The 27,455-nt window shown below is 38.2% G+C and overlaps 1 protein-coding gene across 6 annotated transcripts in view; it reads left to right on the forward strand.

Moving 5' to 3' along the window:
• ANKRD6 (ankyrin repeat domain 6) overlaps positions 1–27,455 on the forward strand; it is a 1,808,044-nt gene that overhangs the window by 1,036,303 nt on the left and 744,286 nt on the right. The gene's annotated exons all lie outside the window — the stretch shown is intronic.

Here is a 27,455-nt window from a genome sequence, read left to right on the forward strand (position 1 = left end):
AGAGTTGCAAAAAAAAAAAAAAAAGAATCTTTCCAGTTAACCGGCTTAATCATTTATAGTAAATGCTTGCTATCCCTCACATATGAAGGTAAACTAAATACATGAGGCTTTAAATCATATCTAAAACCATACCCACTCTTCTCCATTGCCCCCCAGCTTGTGATGCAGTCAGCCATCCTGGACGATCACTCATATCTTTATGAATCTTAGGAAGAGCATAAAAAAGGGGGTTATATGGGTTCACAATAATCAAACTATTCCCCATTCTATCAGAATGAACACCGTTCTGTACTATCATTAATTTTAGTAACAGTTTTAGATTGCATGTCATACAAAGGATTATTATTCAGTTCTAATATTCTTCATCATTATGAAAAATCTTAAAACACATTTTTTTTTTTATAAACGTTGTTTTGCATTATAACAATGTTGGGCCCTTGTCTGCAGGTTTTACAACTAAAGACCTATCCTTTTGTAAACTTTTTAATGAAAACCATTAATCCCCAGTCATATTATTCTTCATAAAATATTTAGAGCATTTGTCAATGTACATATTTATATCATGTTTTTCTAAATTATAAAACACCATACCTCTTCTGACTTTTAAAATTTACTTCCTTAATAATCTTACCTAAGTCAGTCTCATTTTCATCAGTCACTGGATTGCTGGAAGAAAAATAACGCTTCATTTTCAATTTTGTAGGCAATAAACAAATGTCCAAATCAGTTTCAGATTTAGACATGGATGCTGGAATAAATTTTAACCTCCTCTGTAACATTTTCTTAACACTCTCCAAAATACTGTCAACACCATGTATAACAATGTAGTGCCCCCATTACAGAATTTATACTAAACACACTTTTGCCTCATTGTTGGTACTTTTCTTTTTATAATAGTTGCTGCGATCAGTAGCATTTTCAGTGCTTGCAGTCTTTCCAAATTGTTCCATATTAAACACAACCCCATCATAAGCATTGTTAAGGCCCAAATTATGATCTTTTCTTGGAACAAACTGTTGCCCTGTCCCTCATGTAGACAGCAGGCAAACATCTCCATCTTGTTCTTCTCCCTTCTGTTCTCATCGTACCCCATGCCGATGTTCCCATCTCAAACAAGATTGTGCAGCAGTCCATTCCCATGGGAACCACAAGCCCTTTGTAAAGGTTCTGACATCTCTTTGAAGCTTCTGACATTTTAAAGATGTTAGTGTTTCCTGCAGTCCATGAATTTCACTAAATAGCTTCTCGATCTTATTGTCCAATTGCACAGTAGAACCGAAACAGGCTTAACATCCAACAAGCTCTTGATCTGAACACTGTGCAGTTCCACTTGCCTTTTATCTTACTCCAGCAGAATCTTGACAAACTCCTGGGAAAATTCAAAGCAGCTTGTTCCCATTGCTTCTTCAGATCCAACAAATCATTACCAAACAGAAACAAAGGTGCCATTGATATCTGCAAACCCAGGGGAGCGGTGCTGTGTAACAGATACTGTTGTAAGAGCACTGAATTGATGAAAAGCTCCACTACCTTCTCCATATTGTATTTTATATCCAATAAAATGTCAGTCACTGCCCACTGCTTATCTTTGTTACCCATCACATCCGGTAATGTTTGTGTTTCCCTCTCAAAGGCCAAATGTAACCACTGCTCACACTCTGAAACATACGAGTTCCACATTGCTCATAATGCAACCGGTCACAAATCCTAAAAATAAAAATGGAGTGAAAATACTAAGCACATAAAGCTTAAACCAACAGCCCTTCAGTTAAGCAAAAATCACAGTTTCATCCTTCATACACTGATCTTAAAGGTTACCAGATTTCACCATCCTAGCATAATATTGCACACACTGGTTACCTCAATAACCTTTTATTTAAAAACAAAGAACTAGACCCCCAGCTCACCACCTTCCAAGGTTCTACACTGCATAAAAAAATCTCCTGCTTATAAAGAAGTAAAAAGCAGCATACAAGACCAATTACAGAGCACTGTAAATGAATCAATTAAAACATGAATTATTCTTACAACGAACATTCAAGGATTCAATATTCAAAAACTTTCATAATAAACATTTCATTAATAATTCATTATTAAGACCATCAGGGATAAGAGTATTATATGAAAAATGTAACATGCCTGTTTTCTTCAAAGAATCTCAGATATATTAAAAACAGTTCTTGATCTTCATAGTAATACATAATAAAGAAAGTTAATAGCTCATTATCCCCATTATGTTTTAAAAAATTAACTGCAACAGGACTAGTTTTGGATGCATTCTTTATAGCCTTAATATGTTCCTAAATCCACTTGTATACAGGTGTCATAGTCTGATCTATATAATATTTGTTAAACGGCACCGGAGACCATACACTACAGCACTCCGACAACAATTCTTATTCCTAAGTGGTTGAAATTCATATCCATTTATAATGAAAACAATTTTTTTATCAAATTGTTTATAAACAGAACAACCCTTACATTCAATTGATAAACTTATTTCAGTTTTCATAAAAGTATTAACTGTACAGTCACCATTACTGGGAGAATTTTGGTAAGAAAGTTTCAAATTTAAATTGCTAAAGACTTCATCTGACCTAATAATACACCAATAGTGTCACAAAATGTGAGCCACTCCCTCTGTAAAGGGTGTATGCTGTTTCAATAAATGTGAGTTTCAAAGCCAGAGAAATTTATTGTTAATGCTAAGTCTGTTTTTATTCTGAGACTGTATTGTTTTGAATGGTGTTTGTGCTATAAAATTTGAAATATCCTCCTTTTTAAACTGATTCCTAGTCTAATTGCTTCCACTTAAAACTTGTTAGATCAAGCCAAGGGCCTTAATCCAGTCATTCCCTATGCAAAAGTAAGAAAATCCTTGCAGTTTTCACTTATATCATGATCTGTGTACTCCTGTGCTTTCTTTTCTTTTTACATTGCAGTGCCTACTTTTTTAAAAACTAAACAAGAAGAAAAAAAGATAGAAAGAAGGGGGAAAAGAGCACCTCTTTACTTTAGTATCTGCATAACACACAAAATAACTGAAAATTCTTTACTATATAACATGCAATATAACAGTCAGAGCCGGAACATGGTCAAATGGGGCCCTAGGCAGAGTAATGGATTGGGGGTGGGGGGCACAGCCATTCCAGTATCCCATTACTTGGCTACTTCTCCCCAGTTACCATAAACACTGTTCAGTCCTGTGGGTGTACGTGCCATTTTCTTCTTTACTTCTACAATGATTACAGATATTTTTCATTTATAACTTTTATTTTAAATTTTATAGCACAAACACCATTCAAAACAATACAGTCTCAGAATAAAAACAGACTTAGCATTAACAATAAATTTCTCTGGCCTTGAAACTCACATTTATTGAAACAGCATTAAACCCCACATTCAAAGCAAATGCATCTAGCCAGTGGCAGATTGTTAACCTTTGGGCTGTTTTCAAACCATAGACCTCTTGCACACATTTAGGACCATGCACACATGCATTTGTTTTCCTGATTGTATTAAATTATGTTCTTTGTATAATATAGCACCACTTGTTAGAGTGCGTTTTAAATTTGTAGTTTTGAACATTTTTCTATTAAGCAATAAAGAAAAACCTATGAACCAATATTGAAAACACTGCCCATTTCTGAACATATCAAACATAAAATGCCCCTCAAACTTCTGTCGTAACAGTCCACCAATATCAGTCAATATGCACATCCTTTGCATAAGTAAAAATCATCTGAATAATTCCACATTACAATGATCCATAACTAGTGAAGAGGTTGATACTAGCAACCAGTTTTATATTTTAGTGTTTCAGCTACAAATTCAGTCCCTGCTGCACTTGTGGAATAAATTGCATTTGTTATATTAAAAAAAATTGATAAGCTGTTAATACTGCATTAGTGAATGGATGGCAAATCAACAACAGGTTCATAGTTACAAGACATCTCATCCAAAGGAGGAAACAGTCAGGACTACAGCACCAAACCCCCACTGCATCCTTGAAGTACAACACAGTATCAGCAGTCCATCTATATGGTGTGGGAGTAGAACCAACAGACTTCTGCATCAAAAGCAAATGTGCTACCTGTTGTGCTACTAACATTGCTTTCAAATTCTGTAGCCCAAATAGTAATGACCATTTGTTAAACAAAACAGTTACACATCAAAAACAGACTTGGCATGAGCAGCAGTAAACTTCTCTTCCAGTGAAGCTCACAGTTCCTTGAAAATGTACTAAGGCTCATAGTTCCATGAAAAGATACTGAAGCTCATAATTCTTTGAAAATGTACTGAAACTAATCTTCTGGTAGCTGATTCAGAGAATTCAGGCTTTTGTCTCCTGTAACTAAGGTACAGGGTTTGAGCTTGAGCCTAGTTAAATTAACTGACCTGTCACCCCCTAACTCGAGCATTTTACAGACACCCCCTAACTCGAGCATTTTGCACACACACACACACACACACACACACACACACACACACACACACACACACACACACACGCTCACACTCTTTGCATCTCCTACAGCATAAAGTTTGTCCGCCTGGAAAAAAATCCATGCTGCTAGTTTAAAAAAAATACGTGTTCCACTCCAGTTTAAATGTGTGTGTGTCATACTAAAGATGCATGCACAGACGCTACTAAGGATACACTCTGCAAGGTTCCTTAAAGAAGAACTGTAACACACACAAAGTGCATTCTTAAAGAAGAAATGTAAGCCTCCCTATCAGTAGGCCCCCTTCCCTGGCTAGTGGGCCCCCGAAGTCAGCAGGCCCTAGACTGCGTTGGTTGCCTAGTGCGGGATATGGCTCTGATAACAGTCATGTTTTATAAAAAAAAACTGTTAAAAGCAAAAAAATGTTTTACTTATGGTTACCTCTTTCCTTAATGTTCTTTCAAACATTAATGACATGATGTTGGGCATATAAGTTTGAGTCCCCTACAAGTTTAACAAAGCCAGAAAAGTCCAGTATTTCCAGATTTTCTTGTTCAGCCATATTTCACAAATGTGGTCGATGTTTTGCAGTCCCACATTTATTAATTTCTCCAAATGCTGATTTTCTTCCTGTTGATTTCCATCTCCCAACTTTAGTCCCTGGTTCATTTCCAATATACTCCTTTCTCTTCCAGTCAACTGCTGTGCTTTTCTCTGTCTCTCAGGCATTTTTCTTTGGAACATTGCAAAGAGTTTCACTGGCATAATCTCTCTATGAGCTTTATTATCACAAGGGTAAGAAAGAGAAGTCATCTGCTGTTTTATAACTCATTTTTTGTTGGGCAAACTTTTGTATTTCCTCCCTAGCATGTTCTGCACCAAAAATTACTTTGAACCTCAAGGAAGACAATTTTCTGAAGGTAGTTGGATATAGCAGCATTATTTTCATGCCTGCCTCTTGACATTCCCTGATGGATGGAATAAATTTACTCCTCTTATGTCTGGTGTACAGTGAGTAGTCATTTTCCAAAAAAACTCTACTTTTTCCAACTTTTAGACTTTGTTCTTCTGCTACAGTTTTGTCAGAATAAAGTCTTTCTGCTGGTAGGATTGCATCTTTACTATTAGAGGTCTTAGCTGCTTTCTCATGGCCAGATATGGAGCATACACATGATGAGTCCTTTCAATTAACATCTGCTGCTGTGGTGTACCAGTTCAGTTCCATATTTGTGCTTTCTTAAAATTAATACAGTCTGTTCCTGGCAGCTTCTCTGGTACAGCAGAAAATCTCAGCTTTTCCCTAAGTGCCCTGTCCTCTAATTCAACCAATATTGAAACATCTCTTCTTGAGCATTCTTGTACTCAGCCAGACTTTTCATAATTTCGACCTCTGATTTTAGCAGTTTCGTCAATTCATCTGAATGTCTGTTTAAAGCTTTTTCCATTTTTTCCAGTGATTTGTTATTTGAGATTATATACCCTTTCAGTGTTTTGTTTATTTTAATCGGCTCTGAGAACATATGACTATTTCCCACTAGATTACTAGAAGTCATGTCTTGCACCAAAGCTGGAGCTTGAACTGATTTTTCTAGAACAGCTGTGGGATTCTTCCCAGTCACTGTTTTCTCCACACCTTTTGTTCTCTAACTTTCTTCTTTGCTGGTATTAAGGCAGTGCACTTACTAGCCACTAGCTGAAGTTAAGCTGATATTCAGTTTACAGCCATCTTGGAAGTTGTTTAGAAAATATTGTTGATTTACAAAGAGATTGTTGAATAGTATATATTATATTGAACAAAACTGTATATCACCAACCATATTTTATTATTTATAATTCTCACTGAAGACTGAGTAACTTTCATTTTCTTACAATTAAATAAAATGCATTTGAACGTTTTCCATTTAGCTTCACAGTCATCATCCCATCAATGTACTACTACTTTACTGGAACCCACTTGTGCATCATTTTCTAAATCTTGCAGTTTTTACTCCATGATCTTATATAATGACTGTATTGCTAATCTTAGTCTTCTGGGATGCAACAAAAATCCAAAAAATATCTGGTCAAATTTATTGAATTATGTTTTATTTATTAAAATGGCCATTGTTTGGATTATTTATTAAATCTTAGAAAGTAATATCATTTTTTGTAAGAAGTCCTTTAAAAGTATACATTTATTTATTATTTTTTTTCTATCATTAGGAATAAATCTTCTTGTATTTTATCATAGTTTCCAGTCTGTATTTCTTCCCACTTCTTAGTTAATGTAATTCCAAGATATTTTATCTCATTACACATAACACAAGCACTCAGGTCACTCCAAAGCAGGTACAAATATGACTCAGTCATTGTCCATGCTGGTGTGAATGACCTGAGACGTACCTCCCTGGACTACATGAAAAGAGACATAGAGGATCTCTCTGATTATGTAGTCCAGACCGGTATGACCCTGACCTTAAGCAGCATCCTACCCTCACCAAGAATGATGCCACAGTACAAAGACAAAATGATCAATTTTAACAATTGGCTTAAGTATTAGTGTCATTCTAAGGGGATCCAATGTCTGTCTGCTTGGGATGACATGCTCGACAAGCCACGCTGCTTCGCAAGGGACGGCTTGCACCTGTCACCCCTGGGCTTTCGGATATTGGCAAAGGCTCTTGCCACCCCCATAGTGCCTTTTTTAGGCAAGGCTCAAAAGACAAACCCACCTCCCTAAAAAACACAAGTAGAAAGAAACTAAGGGTAATGCTGCTCAACGCCAGAAGTCTATACCTCAAGATGCACGCTCTCGAAGCCCTCTTCAGTATGGAGAACATCGATGTCTGTGCAGTGACAGAAACCTGGTTCAAGGCTCCCGAGAGCACCCCAACACTACCAGGTTATACCTCATATCAAGCTTTTCGGCCCCAGAACTTGGACCAAACCACAAAAGGAGGGGGAGTATCCATATTCATCAGGATACCCACACCTCCAGGTTAGTGATAATGCACGAAGCATCGGAGACCATCCATGTGCAACTAGCAGTAGGCAAAACTGCCCTCCAATTTGTAGCATGCTACAGACCACCCTCTCAAACTCAGGAACCCCACTCGGCCTTCCTAAAGACACTGGAGAATATGAAGGTCTCTCCAAACACCATCATATTGGGGGACTTCAACTACCCAAACATAGACTGGGAGCATTACTCAAGCCCCAACACCCTAGCCCAAAGGTTCCTAGAATTCATAAACTCAAATGCTATGGAACAACTAGTCACCTCTCCCACAAGAGGGGAAAACATATTAGACCTGATCATCACAAACATGGGGACACAATGTTCCATACCAGAAGTATACCCCTCATTGGTAAGATAGGACCATAAATTAATCTCCCTGGAAATCCACATCCCGCCCCCACCCCCAGCACAGAAGACCACAGTGAAGAACTTCTCAAAAGCTGACTTCACACTTCTTAAGACTGAAGTGGAATCCTTCAAAGCCCCCGGGCCAGTGGAAACCACAGCCCACTCTGCTGAATCCTTTATAAACACTTTCTATGGACACCTACAGGAATGCATGGATCATGCAATCCCAAATAAAACCAAGACCCATTCCCCCAAAGGCAGGCAACCTGTCTGGTGGACGCCAGCCATTAATAAGCTATACAACAGAAGGAGAAAGCTACTACATGATAGAGCAAAATCCCTAAAAGGGAAGGCATCTCTGATCAGTACTAGCAAAAAACTAAGAACACTCATAAAAATCATCCAAGGCCAACTTTGGGAGAAAAATTGCACAAGACACTAAAGATAATCACAAGGCTTTCTTTAGTTATGTTAGAAACCTGGGTGGAAACTCCCAGATATGCTCAGAGTGCGTCCAAAATGACAAAAAATACACTGAACCCACAGACATTGCCAACATACTAGCAGACAGGTTCAGTGCAAATCCCCCCCCCCCCCAAAGGACAAATCTCTATCCCAGCAGAGTGTTGCCTCCGTGACATCTCAGATGCCCAGGTGAGAGCCGCCCTCTCCAAAGCTAAAAACACTGCATCAATGGGACCAGACGGTGTCCCGGGTTGCGTACTACATGAACTCCAAGAAGAGCTAAACCCACACATAAGGCTGCTGTTTAATCTCAGCCTTACTACAGGATATGTACCCAAGGAATGGCATACAGCAACAGTGGTCCCACTCCACAAAGGAGGTACTTCTACGGACCCTGGAAACTACCGCCTCATAAGCTTGACGAGCCTGGTCTGCAAAGCTATGGAGAGGATCATTATGGAACTCATAAACAAAGAAATTGGATCCTACCCAATTCGGCTTTGTTAAGGGCAGATCCTGCCTCTTGAACCTGGTCGACTTCTTTGAAACAGTCACCAAGGCCATTGATGAGGGTAAGGTAGTTCACACAGCCTACCTTGACCTTGCAAAAGCCTTCGACACAATACCCCACTCGGGCATCATAGACAAGCTCTCCAGCTTAAATATAAACCCCTATGTCATAACATGGGTTGCAAACTGGCTCAAGGACAGAACCCACAAGGTCAGAATTGCTGGAGCCATGTCAGACTCTAAACCAGTCACAAGTGGCGTCCCACAGGGCTCGGTCCTGGGACCTCTCTTGTTCGGTATTTATTTTTCTGAGGTACAGGCTAACGGAGGATTGTGGCTGACCAAGTTCGCAGATGACTGCAAACTGGGCACCATAATTGATTCTCCAGCAGACACAAGCATCCTTCAAAAGGGTCTCATAGAAACGGAAAACTGGTGCCAGAGCCATGGCCTTAAACTTAACGCCAAAAAGTGTATAGTCATACCCTTTGGGAAAAACAAAGTGCCCACAAATTACCACATAGGTGGTAATCCATTAAGTACGGAAGAAGTAATTAGGGACCTAGGGACCCAAGTTGACAGTAACCTCTCGTTCAACACTCACATTGCCAAAGTGGTTAGAAAGACCTTCTATATTGGCCACCTTATCATGAAGGGATTCACATGTAGATCGGGAGAGGTCATTGTGCCCCTTTACTCTTCCCTTATCAGGCCCATAATTGAGTACAATGCCCCATTTGTGATGTACCTTACCCGACACCTGCAGCAATTGGAAAGACCCCAAAAGTACCTCACCAAGAGGATCAAGGGACTCAAACATATGTCGTATGCTGCCCGGCTAAAGAAACTCCAGCTCTACTCAAGTAGCATACCGCCTACTCAGAGGCGATCTATGCCTGACGTACAAGGCCATGTCCAACCTGGAATTAATGGACATGCTCCACCTCAGAAAATCCAAATCCACCAGAGCTACGTGAGTGAGAGATTTGAACCTCAGCACAGAAATAAATAGGACATGCTGGAGGGACAGATTCATAACCAAGAGGCTCCCTTCACTCTGGAATAAAATCCCAGTCCATGTTAGGCAGAGCCCCTCACTGACTCTCTTCAAGAGAAATCTTGACGAGTGGATGGGAGATCGTAGGTTTACCCCAGGGGTCACTTCTGTGTCACTGCTAGACAGAGGTACAGTAAACTAAACCTTAAAATGGGCACAGTATACTCATTCCAAGGGGTGGCAAAAGCCAAACACACTCTGGCTAGGCTTATAAATGCCCTAGGGCAGATAGCCTAGTATGAACCTATGAACCTATTAGTCTCCTGTCCCAAATCAATATTTAATAACTGAGTGGGATTTATGTTTTTATTTAGAAACAAACTTTGTGTTTTATCCTTGTTAAAGTGTTAACCAGAAATATTTACAAAGTCATGGATTGTTGCACACGTTTCTTTTATTGAGGCATTAATCTCAGTTGTAGTCAATGTTATGTCATTTGCAAATAACATTGTTTTAGAGTTATACTTTTCTTCCAAATTTTGTCTTTTTGCTAGAGCTAAAGTTTCTGTAAGCCAGTGCAATTAAAGTGGGGGGAAGGGGGCTTCCTTGCTCCATTCATCTTTTTATTTCTAAAAATTCAGATAAAAAAGCTCCTAGTTTTACATATGCTTTACTGTTATAATGTACGCTTAACAGATAAATTCTTGCAGTATATAATAAAGGGTCAACATTTTAAACAAGTAATTCCACTTACTTCTGTCCAAAACATTTTCCACATCAAGGCTATTAAAACCAGTTTCTTTTTTTATTTATAGTCTCTATGTTTATTAATGTTAAAATTCTTTTAATATTATATTGAGTCTATATTTTATTTAGATAACCAGATTGATCATTTTTATTGCATCTGAGGTAAAATTTTTCATCTGTCAGCTAAAATTGTCATAAAGATTTTGCAGTCTGCATTTAATATTTTTGGGCTATAAATTGAGCAGTTTTGGAGATCTTTATTCTTTTCTGGAATTGGAGTAGACAAAGAATATTTCCAAAATGCTGGTGGTGGTGGTTTTGATTGAATATCTATAAGAACAATATGAAAGAAAAGTATTACATTAACAGGTAAACATTTGTAAAGCTCTGGTATTATACCATCTAAACATGGAAACTTGTTATTCTTAAGTTCTTTTGTTTTGTTAAGAATTTTATTTATTTTAACATTTTGACAAACTTATTTTTGTTTAGTATTAGTAGACATCACATAAGAAGTACTTCTTAATCTTTCAAGGGGTGGTTCTAGTTTACATGATAATATATTTTGCCATTCTTTATTTGGATTTTTTATTTGTTCAAATGGGATGTTATTCCTTTTTTTATTTTTATTTTTTGTAATTTATTTCAAATGTCTAACAGTCCATTTCCCCATTGCTTAACTTTCTTTTTACACTAATGCATCACTTTCCCAAATAGATAGTATTTTAAAATATCCCACATGAGTAATTTACTTATATTCTCTTTATTGTCAGTTTTTATAAATATTTATATTTCATTGCAAAATTATTTTTAAATTATTCTTCTCTAATGAAACATACTGTGTGAAGGGTTTTCTGCTTAGTCCTAGTCTTTGGGTTAGCAAGTTGGGGAGCTTTGGTTTAAAAAGAACACCGAGGGATGAAGCAGAATTAAAATTAAAATTGATCAACTTGCTGCTCCTCGAGGAGAAAAACTAGTGTTGTGCTTAGTTTTCTCCCTCTCGTGGTCTTAGGATGCTTCTTCAGTCCTAGTTAGTTCCACTGGGTAGAAGAGTTGTCTTCATTTCCTGTAATAAATCCAAATACTCAGTTCTTGTAATAAAGATAGACACTCCTTTCTTTTATAAGGGTTCCTTTATTTGACAGATGAACAAATTCAGGTTTAAAGTTTAAAAGGGTAGCCAGAAACTCATTGTCATCACAGTTGAGTCTTGACAGCCTCTTCCCTTGTTCTTTCATTAAATTATGATATATATGATTACTACTACTCCTAGAGAATAAACTGCTCGAATGAGGGCTCTCTGAGAGCTAAACTCCAGAGTCTGGGTGTTCCACTTAGATACTCTTCAGATATAAGTTTGATTTGTAATATTTTTAAAAAGAACTGATCCATACTAACTGTAGATGATACGTTACAAGACGTAGTTGGCTTGAAACTGAGATTCTGTTTTAAAAATAAAAAAATCCTTGAAGCAGATGCTGTGTTACAAGGACCATGGTAATAGGAATGTTATTGTACAGCCAACAGCCAAATCAACATATTGGTACTTTTGCCTGCAGAGCCTGCGTTATTTGTTTGTATGTGGGCAGTAGTAATTTATTTATACATCCAGATACAGGCAGAGAATTTAGGTTTAATTTATGTGTAGATTTTTCTAGTCACAATTTGGTATCCTTAGCTGTTTGTAAAACTTGTATGTCATTTTTTTGTAGGAAAATGAACCGCTCTTTTAGAGAGCGGAATCGTGAACACATTTATGATATTAGGAGATCAGATTATATAAATGCTCTTGCTAAGCATATCAAAGAGCGAGGTGCAATACATTAATTTTCTATTTTGGTTGTACAACTGTTAACTGAGAGTATGAGATTGGGGCATTTTATTAATTGCACTGAACTGTCCGAGTTGCACTGGATTGTTTCATTGCAAGCAAATAAGGGACATGGACTTAATGACGCAGTTTCTTTAAAACCGTATCTTAAAACACATGCACTTTTTTAAATAATGTTATTAGCTATTTTGTATCAGCTGCCAGATATTTAAATGTGTTTTTATGTTGGATTTTATGTGATCTGAAGAAGCAGTGTCGGTAAGACATGAAAGGGCTAATCATTGTTTAATAAATTATGTATGTACTTTTACAGTGTCGTGGTTCCCTCTATTTTGTTTTACTACTACTGTCCTTGTGTATTAGAGGATACCTTAACCGTTCTGCTGCTCCTTTTTTCTTGGAATTGCTTTTTGCTTTGCTTATACAGAGATTGGGGCATGACTAAAGGGCTAACAATATTGAACTGGTCTATGAAACAAACAGGCTCGTCTCCCTGGGTTCACATAGAAGGAACGAATGTATGACAAAGGTTCTTGCTGTAGAATTTAATACATTACTTTCTTGCAATATTGACATGGGTAAGCAAGTGTTAAGGCTAGTAAATAAATAACATTAAGAATTTACCTTATTTTCCTTTAGTCAGGAATAACACTTCAGGATGTGCAAACAGAAACTTTATTTTTACAGTGCTGGGAGACTGTCTTCATAAAAATGTGTAAACCAGTCTTAATGAACAAAGGAAACTCCATCTTTTATACGTTTGCTTATCAAATCAACCATGGAAGGTTTTGACATTGTAGTACCTTTGACAAATTAATGACTTTACAAATGTTTTCATTTCTTGTGATTTTCACCTTGGAATTCAGGTGAACACCTTCTTTTACATGACACACCTGCTCTAAGGATCTTGTTAAGTGACACTGGACATTTCATTTATAAGAAAACTTTCCCTAACAGCTCACTCCTAGCCTGGAGAAGTCAGACTAGCAAATTTCTTTTACACTAGTAACATGCCTCTGTTTCTTCAACACTTACCTTTCTTTGTTACACATTAAAAGAATGCAGCTGAAACACAGCATTAACTTCAGCTTATGAAACTGTATTTTTCCACAGTCCTGCATAAAAATTATATTTGTTTCTAACAATCACATTATAGAATCATTAATGAAACTGAAATTAATATACATTTTAATAAGACTGATCTTATCCCATGACAGTTTTGTCCCATAACACAAGCTAACCATATTGGACTTGATACGGAATCATTATGTTTAGTTTTGAGAGAACTTGAAATTAATCAGCTCAAATATAAACCCCTTCAGTGGCGACACCTGCATTTTGAAGCCTGTCTGCATTATAAAGTAATACCTCAGTGGTTAAGAATTATCATGATGCCAACTTATGGTAATTTATCCCCAAGCTACTCAAGTAAATGGCAAAAACTGAATCTTGACCTGAATTTGAATTAGATTAAACTTTTAATAGACTTTTTAAGCCAGTAGAGGATTCACTGAATAATTATATATATCAGTCAGCTTCACTGGCAATGCCTGTATTTTGAAGCCTGTCTGCATCATAAAGTAATACGTCAGAGTTTAAGAATTTTCATGATGCCAACTTATTTTAATTTATACCCCAAGCTACTCAGTAAATGACAAAAAAACTGAATCTTGACCGGAGTTTGAATTACATTAAACTTTTAATAGACATTTTTATGCCAATGGAGGATTCATTGAATAATAATGATATATATATCAGCTGCAGCAGAAACATCAAGATAATTTTCCTTCTGATGTTAGTTATACTGTGTTGGATGATGTTGCCAGTAATGTATCTTTTTATGAGCAAGACTTATGCTGCATAAAAAGAAAAAGCTAAGCTATGATTTGTTGGATTTTGGTTCTGAGAACATGTTCTCCTGCACATTGTTCCAGCTGCTGCTCCTAGAGCTATACAAGGCAATTCTGTGGACCCAGATATGGCAAAAAAACAAGGTGGCTTCTATAGCTGATGTTAGTGCCCCTGTTGGTACTCTACACACTACCACTGTCCCAGTTGAAATAGTCAATGATAATGCTGTTCAACTGGGTACAGATGCTTATAGGAAAGTACCACCACCTCCTGTACTGAATGACCAGTCAGTTTTTCCATCACTGCCTCTACCAATCAGAGATACTTCTGCAGTGAAGCAGTCACAGTGTTGTAGGAGGAAACGGTGGAAACCATCAGCCGATAAGTTTGTGTATCCCACAGTTAAGAAGATGTGGGACCAGGAAAAACACTCTTTAGTATGGCATATCTCAATTGAGATGACTGCACAACAAATATTTCTTTTTAGAGAAAGTTCTTCATTTGTAAGGAATGTGATGCTCAGATTAATGTTTCATGGGTATACTGAAATGAGTTATTTCAGAAAGCCTAGTGTATTTGTATCTTCACTTCATCCTCTTCTGGATGCTTTTTCTAAGGTCTTTGAAAAAGACCTCTTACAAGCTCTGAACAGTAATACTAAGAGATTCTGTAACCTGTCACATGATGAGGTTCTAGCCATAAAACAGTTGCAAGAGCCTAATGACATAGTCATTCATCCGGCCAATAAGGGAGGGGCCATTGTTATATTAGATACAAACATTTATTTGAATAGCATGGATGATCTTTTTGTCTGATACTACCACTTACTGCACCATTAATTGCACAGATGTTAATATGATTAAGAGGGTGTATGATGATCTATATAACTGCCTTAAGACTGGGTATATAAGTAAGGAATTATTTGACTTATATCTAATACAGCATCCTTTAGTACCTAGAATCTATGGACTACACAAGATCCATAAAAACCCTACATCACTACTCATGAGATTTATTGTCTCTGGGAGAGGGTGGTACTCATGAGACCTATTGTCTCTGGGAGATGGTGGTTGACTGTGTCAGCATCCATGTACATTGAGAAAATGTTGAAACCGTCCGGAAAAATGTTCATACAATTTTATGTGACACTAAGCATTTATTACAGTCATTTTCAAAACTGTTAAATCTACATCTTTAGTTGAAAGTACAATTATGGTAATGCTAGATGTAGCTTCCCGTTTTATGGTCATACCCAGTGATGTGGGTATAGAGTTTGTTAGCTGATACCTTGTTGATCACAGTAAATACTCAAATGGACAGATAAATTTGATCTGTATGCCCATAGAGATAGTACTGAAGAACAATGTCTTTGTTTTTGGAGACAAATACTACTGGCAGAAATTGGGCATAGCTATGGGTGCATCTTCTGCCAGTAGCTACACCAATATAGTCATGGCACAGGGGGAAACCTCACTGGTCTTGAAAGAGAACCCCTTCTCAGACTATATTGGATATTATAAATGTTTTGTTGATGATATTTTTCTTTTATGGCTTGGCCCCTCACATAAGTTGACTCTGTTTATGGAATATTTAAACTCTTTTACCTCATTCTTACATTTTACTTTGAAGGCATCTAGACAAGACATAGATTCCCTAGATGTATGTATATACAAGACTTTGGATGGTAGACTTTAATCCAGGAGTTCAGGAAATCATGTAGAAGGAATAATATTCTACACAGAAAGAGTATGCACCCTAATCATATATATCATAATTTAATGAAAGAAAAATGGATGAGGCTGTCAAGACTCAACTGTGATGACACCAAGTTTCAGGCTGCTCTTTTAAACTTTAAATCTGAATTGTTATGAAGTGGCTATTCCACATATGAGGTGGATTAACATTTAGCACCTGGTAATTTTGATAGGAATGGCAGGACTAAACTGCACTAGTCCTGCAGAATAAACTGCTCTAATGTGGGCTCTTTGAGAGCTAGACCTCAGGGTCTGGGTGTTCTGCTTACATATTCTTCTAATAAAGTTTGATTTGTAATATTTAAAATAACTGGTCCATATTTACTGCAGATGATAAGATACAAGACATAGTTGACTCAAGACTGAGATTCTGTTTTAAAAATAAAAAATCCTAGAAGCGGATGCTCTGTGACAAGGACCATGGTAATAGGAATGTTACTGTACAGCAAAATCAACTTATTGGTACTTTTACTTGCAGATCCTGCAATTGCTTGCTTGTATTTAGCCAATAGTAATTTATTTATACATCCAGATATAGGCAGAGAATTTAGGTTTAATTTATATGCAGACTGTTCTAGCTGCAATTTGGTGTACTTAGCTGTTTGTAAAACTTTTATGTCATTTTATATAGAAAAAGTTAAGAGAGAAGATTTGTGAACACATTTACGTTATTACGAGATCACATGGTAGAAATGCTCTAGCTAAGCATACCAAAGAGCTTGGTGCAATACATTCATTTTCTTTTTTGGTTATACAACTGTTAACTGAAAGTATGAGATTGGGGGATTTACTTAATTCCACTTAACTGCCAGAGCTACAGTGGATTGTTTCATTGCAAGCAGATAAGGGACATAGACTTAATGAAGTAGTTTCTTTAAAACCGTATCTTAAAGCACATGTACTTTTTAAATAATTTTATTGGTTACTTGATATCAGTTACCAGATATTTAAATCTGTATTTTTATGTTGGATTTTACATGATCCGAAGAAGCATCAGTAAGATGTGAAAGCACTAATCATTGTTTAGTAAATCATCTGTGCACTTATACCATGTCATGGTTCCCTCTATTTGTTTTACTATTACTGTCCTTGTGTATTAGAGAATATTTTAACTGTTCTCTGGCAGCTCTTTCTTGGATTTACGTTTTACTTTTTAACTCTTTATGGGTAAGGAAATATGTTTTTAAGGTGTAATTTGCATACACCCCATGTGTCCCAACTACAGAAGGTTGAAGGTATTACACAATGAAGACTATTGCTTGGCTGAGTCTTTCTTGCAGTTTTTATTAAACCCAGTGGATGTTCATCATTGATCACTGCTGCAGCAGACTTAACAATATGGGTTATATCCTGCTAAGGATGCAATAGCTGACCAGCTTCCAAAACCTTCAGGGAACTTTCCATGAGCCCAAACCATTAGTCAGCTTGAGATGACCTGACCAAAAGTCAGGTTTTGGCATGAAGCCCTTCTGAGCTTTCCTGCTTCTGAAGAGAACACTTCTGAGGCTTTTGAGGACCAATGTCTGGCTAACGTTGTTTTGTTGCTAGGCAGATAAGCTCCCTTTGGAGAAAAAACGTATTACTGTACTTTTTCTGTGAAACTTAAATATTTATGCTATGAAAAAATATTTTACTGACGTCATGTGACTTTTATTCACTTTTAAATTAGAGCTTTACTTCCTTACTTTTGTGGTAAAAAAGTTGTTAAAACTTAATTTAACCTACTTTCTGTGGAGAAGCTAGTGTTATTTTAGTGTTGGGGAGATGGAGTAAGTGTTTAAAGTGCTTTTTGCTGTATTTTAATGTGGAAAAAGTTAATTTTTACTATTTTTTACTGACTATTGATGCAATGCATTCCTGGAAATCAGGTACATTTTTTTGTTTTAACCATAGGACAACCTACTAGTTCCTCGGTTCTACTTTCTTCCAGACACAAAAATAAAAAGATTGTTAAGCAGCCTTTGCTACCACAACAGGCTGCTAAAATACATCAGCCATAGATGGACAACCCTGCTGTTGCCAAAGTTGTTTCCTTGGACCACTTATCTTTATCTTTGGGTCCCACTGGTGTAGTTCCTACAGCCACCGTGGACCAGGGGTTATACATAGGCCAGGTTTACCTTAAGCCAAGTTATCCACCTCTTTGTCTCCCTTCCAGAACCTAAAAATGTGGCAGAAAGGATACTTCAAATTTTGGATGCCCAGAGACAACTCAGGTCCTATCTTGAAAAAACAAAATCTTTCAGAATTTTTGATCAGTTAATTTTTTATGAAGGTAAGAAAAAGGACAATCTGTGCCAAAACAGACTATTTCAAAATGGTTGTCTCATGATATTACTGCTTGCTATTCCCACCAGAATGAAACTATTCCAGGCAGGGTCAAAGCTTGCTCTTCCAGTACCTTGGCTTCATTTCTAGCGTTATGAAAAGGTTTGATTGCTAGAAATATTCTAGCAGCAGCAACTTAATCCTGTGTGCACACTTCTACAAAGCACTATAAAATAGACTCCTTCTCCAGGTTTAGGACCATTCTTCAGGTACTCCTAGAACCTCTTTCTTCCTCTTCTCAGTGAAGTTTAAGGTGTGATATTCTGCCCATGTAGCTAAGGATACAGCAGCAGTGATCAAATGAAGAACATAGTACAGCAGTGTAAATAAACTTACCATAACAGTATGTGTTTGAATGATCACTGCTGGAGAAGTTGCTTCTTCCCTCCATCCCCCTTATTTATTGCACATTTTTATGCCAGGGTGTAGACTTTCTATTGTTATATTCCTAGCATTGTTCTGTCAGGGATTTAGTCTTCCTCTCTGTGTTGGCAAGAAAGCATTGGAGGGGCTTCGCACCCAAACCTGACTTTTAGTCATCTCAGCTTGAGCTAACAGTTTGGGCATGTGGGAAGTGCCCTGACATTTCTGAAGCTGGCAAGCTGTTGCAGGATGCAACTTGTATAGCTAAGGCTACTGCAGCAGTGATCATTCTGTCATCAACTGTTATGGCAGGTTTACTTACACAGCTGTACTTTTTGTGCCTTTTAGATGAAGATGTTATTCTTGGTTCCTTCATTGCACTTGGCTCTGTTTTACCAAATATGCAGTTACAGTCATGTCCTATAATAATACTGCATTTCATGTGTCAAGAATCATCTCCAGATGTTTTTTTTTTTTTTTGGCCATTTTAGCTCCCATTCCAGGGAAACAGCATAAATTAAGTAGCATCCACATTCTGTTATTCTATTGTGGAATTACTACTGTGAACATACCATCTTGTTCTTTATTTAATGACGTTTGACATTATTGTTCCTTTCTTCCTTAGTATTGAGACTCCCCTTCTTTGTTTTTATAGTTAAACTGAGCCTAAGTTTCATACTGGGAGTGTGTCTGTTCGAATGGCTGAAATCTCGAAATGCATTTGGTTGAGAACATATGCTTGAAATGTCAGAAGCTCGACCTTCTGAATGGGGATCGGCATACAGTGGAGAATGGGAGATTTCCCTTTCTGCGCTGTAGTGCGATCTCGGAGTTGGAGTAAATAAGTAGCAGGGGGTGCAGGGGGGCTTGCTCCCTTGCAGAAACATTGTTTTATGTTTCGTTGTTCTTTTTTTCCCCTTTCAGAAGGTCAGGCTTCTGAAATTCGAGCATATGGCTTCGGCCATATGCATTTCGAGATTTCAGCCGTTGGCCTTCTGAAGGGGAACTATATATATATATATATATTGTATATATATATATATATATATATATATATGTATGTACACGTGTGTGTGTGTGTGTGTGTATATATATATATATATATATATATATATATATATCATTTATATGTATCTGTTGTGGGTATACTACCTGTTACTATACTTAGTAATTTCCCTCTTTTATTGTTGCTAGTCAAGCCATATACATTTATGATACCTTTCTTACTTATCCAGTTAAAATTTTCAGATTTGAGACTCTCTTTTCCTTTAAATTGTATCTATATATAATTGTATCGTATTATTATTTATTTAATATTTCATATTATTAATATAATTGTATTTTATAATTGTATATAATTGTATTGATTTAAAGGTCATGCTGCTGAACGCTAGGAGTCTAAACATGAAACTGCACTCGTTGCAGGCATCCTTAACCCTGGAAATTGCTGACATCTGTGCAGTCACAGAAACCTGGTTCAAAACTGCGGAGAGCACCCCAGCCATACCTGATTACTCATCCTGTCATACATTCAGACCCCAAACTGTGGGTAGTAAAGCCAAAGGAGATGGAGTTTTAATATATATTAAACACATACACACCTCCAGGCTGGTCAAACAGTGTGACGCACAAGAGACACTCCAGGTGCAGTTAACGGCTGACAAGAACTCTGTTCAAATCATAGTTAGCTACAGGCCACCAATGTTGACTCATGATGCCCACGCTGCCTGTCTGGACCTCCTCAAATCTATTAAGATTCTACACTATGCTCTGATCCTGGATGATTTTAACTATCCAACCATTGAATGGAAAAACTACTTGAGCCAGAACACAAATGCTCAAAGATTCCTTGACTTCATCAATGCCAGTGCCTTGGACCAGCTGGTTGACACCCCCACAAAAGGTGATAACTTCTTGGACTTGGTACTAACCAAGATAGGAAACTACTGTAGCATCCCTGCCGCGTCAGCATCTCTGATAAGATCAGACCACAAAGCTGTTACCTTCGAAGTTACCATCTCCCCTGACTCCCCTCCTAGTTAGGGTTAAACAAAAAAACTTCTCCAAAGCTGATTACAACCTCCTGAGGGAAGGTCTAAACAGCTTCACAGCACCCTCCCCAGCAATAGGAACTGGCACTAATGTCCAAACATACACCAAAGTACTATATGACTTCTTACATAAATGCATGGATTCAGCAATACCTGACAGGACAAAATCCTCCTTCTCAAGGAAGTGTAAACCTTTATGGTGGACATCGGCTGTAAATAAACTCTACAACAAAATAAAAAAATTGCTGTCCAGGACCAAGAAGAAACAGGAGCCAAATTGGAAGCAATATATTCTTGGCCTAAACAGGCAAATAAGTGTATAGTGAAGAACTCCACAGTTAACTTCGAGTCCAAATTGGCCACATCTACTAAAGACAATCATAAGGCCTTCTTCACATACGCGACACCCAAATCTGCTCAGAACTCATGGTCAAGGACACCACGTACACAAATGCTGTGGATATATCCAACCTGCTGGCAGACAGGTTCGGTAAAAACTTCACCCGTCTGCCCCCCATCCAGGATATCCCCAGCACCTGCCCCCCCCTCCCATCTGTAGGGAACAAGTCATTAACACCCTCTCAAAGGCTAAAAACACAGCTTCCATGGGACCTGATAACATCCCACGCTTCATCCTACATCAACTCAGGCAGGAATTTGCACCATCATTAGGCACCCTATTCAACCTAAGCCTGAGTATCAGTTTTGTCCCAGCCAGGTTGAGGACGGCCACCATCATCCCTCTGCACAAAGGTGGAGCATCCACTGAACCATGCAGTTATTATCCCATCAGTCTAACTAGCCTGATTTGCAAGGCATTGGAATGCATTGTCATGGACCACATTAACAAGGACACTGGCAACCTCAGAATACTTGATCCCACACAGTTTGGTTTTGTCAAGGGGAGATCATGCCTGTTAAATTTAGTAGACTTCTTTGAGTCCATCACCAAAGCCATGGACGAGGGGAAAATGGTACACGCCGCCTACCTTGACTTGGCCAAGGCCTTTGACACTATCGCCCACCCGGACATAATAGATAAACCTTTCCAACTTGGTGTAAATCCATATGTGACCAGATGGGTAGCTAACTGGCTCACTGATAGAACACACTCAGTCAAAATAGGGGAAGCCACCTCAAGTAGTAGACCCATAATGAGCAGCGTACCCTAGGGATCGGTTTTGGGGCTTTGCTGTTTGGGATATATTTCTCCGAGGTGCAAGCCAAAACCAGAAGTCTGTGGCTGACCAAGTTTGCAGATGACTGCAAGCTGGGTGCTGTCATCAACTCCCCTAGTGATATAGACATACTACAAGAGGGTCTCACCCAGACAAGTGACTGGTGCCAGAAGCCAAGCCTCAAACTAAACCACAAAAAAAATGCATCATCATCCCCTTTGGGGAGAGTGACATCTCCACAAAGTATCAAATTAATAACAGTGTCCTAAGCATGCAAGCAGTTGTGAGGGAACTGGGCACCCAAGTTGACAGCAGTCTAACTTTTGACCACCATGTTGCCTCCTTTGTATGGAAAGCTTCCTACATGGAACACCTCATTAGTAAGGGTATTTCTTCCAGGAATAAAACTTCCCTGTATTCCTCCCTTATCAGGCCCATCATCGAGTATAACGTCCCTTTCACCATGTACCTCACAAAGCACATGCTGCAGCTGGAGAGACCAGAGAAGTTCCTGACCAGGAGAATCTAGGGCTTCAAAAATCTATCCTACACAGATAGGCTAAAAGCCCTGTCTCTCTACTCAGTTTCATACAGACTCCTCAGAGGTGGTCTTTGTCTGGCATTCAGAGTAATCTCTGACCCCGCCATGATGAAATTTCTGCACATCCGCAAGTCAAACTCCACTCGCATGACCTGCACACACAACCTCAACTTGGTGTACGACATCAGTAGGACTTGCTGGCAGGACAGATTTATCTCCCAGAGACTCCCCCATCTGTGGAATAGACTCCCTCTCCACTTCAAGTAGAGTACTTCATTATCCCTCTTTAAGAGGAACCTGGATGACTGGATGGGAAATAAAAAGTACACCCATGGAATTCCACCTGTGTCCCTGCTGGACAGGGGCATTGAGTGCTGACTTGTGGTAACATGGGCTAATTTATTGGCTAGGCTTACAAGGGCCTCAAGACCAATAGCCTAATAACATGCTTTGATCCAATGATCTCAACTGTTTTCTTTTCCATGTTAAAAATTTAGTTCTCGGTTTATATCTATTATGTCTATACATTTAGTTATTCTTAGTCTCAAGCACCAATAACAAAATTTAAAATCATATCAAGAAAAACAAGTCTAAAACTAGATGTAATACATCCATGAAGTTAATCCAGACTTCTAGTTTGAATAGAATTATCTAATCAAGCTGCTGTTTAAGTTTCGCTCTTCATAGTATCACAGCTACTTGTACTATCTACAGTACAATCTGTAAGATGCAGAGCTGTTGGGTTTACCTATGAGCGATCAAAGGACACTCGTTCAACTGACTGGTTTCCGAAAAATAAATAACTGAAATGGGTGAGTGGAAAACAGTGTAAAACACACACATTTTTTTTCAGGAGGCAAGCTCCCACCCACCCCTATGTGTGTGTGTGTGTGTGGGGGGGGGTTAGAGCCCCTTATTCCCCTCATAAACGACGCATACCAGTTCTTCAATCAAATTACAATGGAGAAATGATGTCATATCCAGGAAAAGCGTTCTGCTGAATCACACAGTACAATAATTTCTTTTAATTAGTAGAAAAGGATATGATAAAGCTGTTTTGCAGGCCATTGTTTAGACCATTCACCTTTATTTTGGCAACAGAGGGTAGGCTGATGACAGAAAATAGATGAATACTCTGATGCTGCTGTGCTTGTGTTGGGCCTGGTGGTCTTGTTCTTTACCGCTTCCAGTATTATGTGACTTTCATTTGCTTATTATATAGTTTTCTTTATCAGTAGTATTATAGGATCCTAGGTGTTTACTAGGCTAACAACCACAAGGGCATACGGCTTGCCTTATGAATTCATTATGAAATGTCTAATAATGTAATGTTCTAGTTGTCTAAAATCAGATCGACAGATTGTACTCAGCATGCTATTAATGAATGGTAACCATACTTTCAGGTTATAAGCTGGAGAAACCAAATCCACCCATTTAATGAGCCCAGCAAAACCATCTACTTTGACAAGGGGAGAAATTAGAAAACAACCACATAAAATAATTGTGTGAAATACTTGGAACAGACAAATTAATTTTCATTTGAGAGTGGATACAGTTTCATTTAGCAGTATCTTTGTCTAATGTACATGTTTTTATCATCGGAATGAAACAGAACATAATTGCATAAACAAGGGCTGGGATTCGTAGTCACATTATGTAGTATGCAGAACAAACTTGTGCTCTTAGTGGGCACACACAGCATGGTGGAGATTGATGCAAACAGATTGAGCAGTAATGCAGGAAGCAGTGGAGCACATTGTGGCATGTACACAATTTACTGCATAATAACATGCAGATAAAGGCACGTACCCTGATGAGGCAGTAATGAAATGCAAATGTCTACACTCAGAATAGTGTCACAGTTTATAGCCACTATTGGAGGAACGTGGGCACCAAGCTGCATGTCTCTACACAAGACCAGAGCATTTGGTAAATGTCTGCATTAAAGATAATAGCAATGCTCAGCATCACAGCAGGGCTTGTTTAGAGGCATCTTTTATGCACAGCACCACCTGAGCTGCCAAGTGCTCCGGATTATGCGGAACGCGCTGCATTTAAGGCACAGAACTCACAAAGTTCCACTGTTCCTCATTAAGAGTGTTGGTTCCGCCTTGTGCATTCTGATTGGCTCATATACCACGAAAGTAGCTAATCAGCGTACAGGTATTATGAGCCAATCAGAGGTTGATTACTGATGCAAAGCGAGCCAACCAGGAGAAGCAGAAAAATAATGAGATACTTCCGGGTGACAGTTTTCATGCCTCTGCGATGTACTGCTGGGAGCACTTTACTTTTCTTTGTGGCAACAATTGTTTTTTTTCTTTTGGATGGAAGCAGCGTTAGGATTCAGGAGTTTTCTGGCACTGATGATTATTTCTTCAGCCAGCAAACTTCTGGGGACTACAGCAATGCATCTTCAAGCAAGGAAGAATATTAGGATTGTGGAACAGAGAACAGTGGAGAGTGCAATCTGCAGTACAGCATGCAAACCAGTACTCACAAAAAGATTTTTGATTTTTTTTTTCTCTGGGGAAACATATCTTTTGGTGGTATATCTTTGGCTGCAGGTAAGTGCCTAATTTTTAGTCCAGGTTTTGCTAGAACAGAGGAGAAAGAATAGGCAAGCTTTTGTATATTTTTAAACTTTATGTTTTACAGGATAGCTGAGTTCTCTGCAGTATATTTGGTGGGGGGTAGGTAAAGTCTGTCAGCTTAGTATTTTTTAGAGGGGTAGGAATGTTCTGTCTCCAGTGTTTGCACTCTGTGTACGAAGGCAGAACAGTTTACTAATAACTTCAACTAAGAGTTCACATAAAAAAGAAATATTAAGTTATTTTGCTGAGTAATATGATACAGTATTATTTACCATGAATATCAGGTAAGTCTTTTGTGTATTACAGTGTATTAGTGCTGTAGAGTATAGGGGAATTCTGTGCTGTGCATTTAGTGGTGGGGGTATTCTTGCAACCTAAGTGTTTTATGTTTACAGGGTTGCACCTTGAGCTCTCCTTCCTCACTGTCTGTAGTAGGGCAGAAAAACTTGCTAATAACTTCAGCTTGGAGCTCATACAAGTATGTATTGTCTGTGAATATCTGTTAAAATTGTTTTAAAACTGATTGTGTAACTGACCCTTTCAATGTGGTACTTCAAGGAACATGGACATTTTAAGACGCAAAGTGAGGAACTTTCCTGATAATGAACACGTGAATTGCTCAGTGAAAAAAGTGCCTAGATTATGAGTGCTTAGTCTTATGCAGAATTGCTGCTTTTGCTTTCTGATTGTAAGTGATTTGTCATTGACTGCGTACTTAGTTATTGTAGTGTTTTTCTGATTATACAGTACCATTTTTGACTTCATTTACATGTTTTATTACAGTGTTTACTCTTACTTCATATACACTTCAATTTACTGATTTTGCTTGAAAACCACTTCAGTTTGGCACCGTGGAAATGGTGCGTTTTCACGCAGTGTGAAAATAGGGTGTTCCACATTTTGCCTGTTTGTCACACATTGTCAGGGTCTGTGTTCCACATTGACCTCTTAAGAGGTTGAGACATATGAGCACCACCACCAACTGCTATCTGGTAGAGCAACAGGGTGCACAGCAGCAGCAAGAGTACTGTAGACTGTGGATTACATAACATAACTGTTCCAACCAGTAGACAGCTGATTGGTACATAACATAACTGTTCCAACCAGTAGACAGCTGATTGGTACATAACATAACTGTTCCAACCAGTAGACAGCTGATTGGTACATAACATAACTGTTCCAACCAGTAGACAGCTGATTGGTACATAACATAACTGTTCCAACTAGTAGACAGTTGATTGGTACATAACATAACTGTTCCAACCAGTAGACAGTTGATTGGTTCTCTGTTGATTGGAAATTGGTTGTGTGCTGCATGGAGCACAATAAGGATGCTGGTAGACAAGTAGAATCTACTTGCCCTTTTGTATCCCTGTGGAGGCAAAGGCACATAGATAATTGAACATGAGACTATTGAGGAGCCTAGCCCGATTTCCCCAAAACACTATCTTGTTAAGTAGCTTGCTCAGTCACACACAGTAGGCAAATAAAGACTGAGAGGATCAAACTCTGTTACACAGGAAACTGCTTGTTAAAACTCATAATTACACAAACTCCACTCCACACACCTTAAGATAGAAACAACTCTGATCCAAAACAATACCAAAACAGCAAAATCTTCAGAAGTCAGGAATCGAAAAACAGGAACCAAAGTCAAATCCAAAAGCAAATTTGCTTTTGGATTTGACTTTGGTTCCTGTTTTTCGATTCCTGACTTCTGAAGATTTTGCTGTTTTGGTATTGTTTTGGATCAGAGTTGTTAAAACTCATAGCCTTAATCTTCTGTGCTGCCAGACAGGTATGTGCACTACTCACCACCCTACCAGCAAGAATCTTTCAGAACCCAGTAGGGGACACATTAGATATACCAAAAGCATCAGCTTGGAGAATATTTAACCATTTCCTTTACCTTGTGTTGCTGCACATGGATGAGTGTGTCTGGTTTCCCAGATAATTAGAGGAGAGAGCCACCACTGTGCATGGCTTTTGTGATATCATACACCTTTCCAAGGTACTGAGTGTCAGAGGTTGTTGTATGACATGCTGCCATCATGTCAACTACAGACTGTACATGCATGCACTTTTTTATCATAAAGGAGCAAACTGGAGGGTGCGTCCTCTGCAGTTACTTATATGAATCGTACAACTGTATCTCTCTGCATAGATAAGTCTCAGTATATAGTTGCTGTGTTACTCACTTATTTACATTTGAGCAGAGCTGTATGTTCCAATGGTGCTGCATGTCCCCATTTGTAGTCATAATTACTGTCTTTACTGCTGTTTATTGCCAGAGCTGTGCAAGCTACGTGTGAATGCACAGTATTTCTGTGTGAATCACATCCAGTATGTGTAAAATACATATACACAGTGTGCGTGCTCATGTACAAAAAAAGTACACTTATACACAGGGTTTCAAGTTTGAATGGATTTTCATGTTTCAGCTTGAAACTTTTG

Source organism: Protopterus annectens, chromosome 1.part0 (genome assembly GCF_019279795.1).
Source record: "Protopterus annectens isolate FY-2018-M chromosome 1.part0, PAN1.0, whole genome shotgun sequence".
Taxonomy (NCBI): domain Eukaryota; kingdom Metazoa; phylum Chordata; order Ceratodontiformes; family Protopteridae; genus Protopterus; species Protopterus annectens.